This window comes from Gossypium hirsutum, chromosome A01 (genome assembly GCF_007990345.1).
Source record: "Gossypium hirsutum isolate 1008001.06 chromosome A01, Gossypium_hirsutum_v2.1, whole genome shotgun sequence".
NCBI classification, from domain to species: Eukaryota; Viridiplantae; Streptophyta; class Magnoliopsida; order Malvales; family Malvaceae; genus Gossypium; species Gossypium hirsutum.
The window spans coordinates 17,556,695-17,559,590 of record NC_053424.1 but is presented as its reverse complement, the minus strand read 5'-3'; positions in this window follow the sequence as shown (position 1 = coordinate 17,559,590).

The following is a 2,896-nucleotide window of genomic DNA, read 5'->3' as shown; positions in this document are numbered from 1 at the left end:
AATTAGCCGAATTTTCATCCTCCATGTTGATAATGTAGAAGTTGGCAGGAAATATTAACTCATTCACCTTAACAAGAATGTCCTCCAATACTCCCTCTGGATGCACTAGAGATCTATCTGCAAACTAAATAATTACACTTGTTTCCTTCAAAGGGCCCATGTTAAGTAGTTTACAAATTGATAAAGGCGTAACATTAATTGATGTGCCTAAGTCACACATTGCCTTACATTTGGGTGGTATTTTCTTTTGCAGAATGGCAGAGACATTTTCTCTGACACTTACCTTTTCATTGTCCAGGGGTGTTCTTTTACTCATGCATAATTCTTTTAAGAATATTACGTACCGTGGAATCTGCTTAATCATATCGAGAAGAGGTATGTTGATTTCTACCTTTCGAAAGATGTTGATAATCTCCTTCTTTTCTCGCACATTTTTGCACTGGACAAGTCTTCCAGGAAACGGAAGTGGTCCTGCAAATGATTTTTATGGTGTTGACTCTGCTGGAGCCTTTGTATCAATTTTCTCATTGTCTCAACTAAATTCGTGGGTGCGACTCATGCCAAGTAGGGGCCCCAAAACCTTCTCACTCCTCAATGTCATAGCACTTGCATTGTGTCGAGGGTTTAGCTCTGTTTAGGATGGTAGCTTACCTTGGGACTCCAAACGGCTAATCATGAAGGTGAGCTTGCTCACTTGCTTATCCAACTCCTGCAAATGCATGTTAGTTTTTTGTTAAAATTTCTCAGTACTATTGGCTAGTCTTTCCACTATGGCTTCCAAATATGAATCTGGGAGTGGTATTTGTTGATTTTGAGGCAGCCTTTGTTGGTACGATTGATTGAACTGAGGGTTCGACCTATAACTTAGATTCGAGTGATCTTTCTACCCCCACATTGTATGAGTTTGAGTAGGGGTCATATCGCCTTTGGGGTGGTCTTGGAAAGTTCCCGACAACATCTACTTGCTTTGTCGAATCCTCATGTAAAATCAGACATGAGTCCGACGGATGGTCTGGCTTAACGCAAATTCCGCACAACTGTGCTGGGCCTATTTTATCTATAAGCAAAGTCTGAACAACGTTAGTTAGCTTATCAATTTTATCTTCTAGAGATAGAGAACTTAACCCATGAACCTGTCTTATGGGTTCTGTGGCCGGTCGGAATTGTTGAGAGTTAGCAGCCGTTTGTCGAAATCAACTCTTGTGCTTTCTGAGGCGTCATCTTAACAAGTGTCCCCCACTTGTAGCATCTATCATTTTCATTTTCATTGGGAGTAACCCTCATAGAAATACTACAAGAGTGACTACTCAGTCAGTCCATGTTGTGGGCAACTTGCATGCAACTTTTTGCACCACTCCCATTAATCGTAGAGCGATTCAGTGTCCTTTCGATAGATTCCCACAATGTCCCTCCCTAGTTCAGCTACTCGAGTTGCAGGAAGAACCTGTTAAGAAAAAATGTGGCATGTCAGACCATGTGTTGACAGATCCCAGAGGAAAATAAAATAACCACCCTCTAGCAGAGTTGGCTAATGAGAAAGGAAAAGCACGAAGTTTGATTTGGTCTTTAGTTACTCCTTGAGGTATCATGCTTGTGCACACTATATGGAACTATTTAAAGTGGGTGTGCGGATTTTCATTCTGCAATCTATGGAAAGTGGGTAGTAAATGGATCAAACCTGACTTTAACTCGATCGGTGTTCCACCTGCTGGATAGGTTATATATAAGGGTTGTTGTTTATCCAGTGCCGAAGCGAGCTGGCATATTGTCTGTTCAGCCATCTCGTTTGGTTCATCGAATGAGAAAATCTCCTCGGTGTATGATATGGTTTAGAATCTAAGATTTGGCCGTTTACTGCATTGAATGGCTTTTTTCCATAGTTGTCAGGTCAATTTCTCAAATGGGGTCACACGACCATGTCCCAGACCGTATTCGACCCTGTCTAACTCACTGACTTGGTCACACGGTGAACCACACACACATGTGCCAGGCCGTGTACCATTTGAAATGGTCTTACATGTCCGTGTGCCAGGCCATGTGCTAAGCTGTGTAAAAACTAGAGGGTCAACTGATTTGTGCCACAAGGCCAAGCCACACGCCCCTGTGCTAGGCCGTGTGAATCTACTGATTTCATTTTTATAGAAGTACTAGGGGACACACGACCGTGTCACCTGGTCGTGTGTCACATACGGCTGAGACACAAGCCCGTGTCTCTGCCCGTATGGACAAAATTAGGCCATTTTCCAAGCAATATTCCTCACCCACATTGGTATCAACATATACACATCAATTTGCACACAACCAAGGCATAAATAGGCATTCAAAACCAACCAATATCAAGTTTATAACATGTAATATCCACATATACAACATGATATCCATAAGCACATTAACTTGACCACTTTAACACATATCAAACATACTTCCAAAGTCTACCTAGATGGTCAAATACATATATAAGACATTGTGCCTAAAGTCTAGCATGTATACTCATCTCAATTCCAACCATTTAGTACCAAAACACATTTGCGCAAGCACAACATTCTTATAGCAATTACACACAGAATATCATAATGCCATTTATACATATATACATACCAAAATACATGACCAATTTACAAGCCAAATCAAATGGCCAAAACTCAACAAGACACCTGCCATTTAACCCAAAATATAAATTCTAAAGTATCAAAGTAATTGTTTGATAGTGTGACGCAATCTCCGACGACTTCCGAACTGAGCGAGTTGCTGAAATACTATAAATCACAAAAAATAAACAAAGTAAGCAATTAAGCTTAGTAAGTTCATTTAACTAAAATATACTTACCATTCATCCACAATTTAGATAACCATTATTAAAACTAGGTAATTTCCAATTGGCCCTCAGCCAAACACA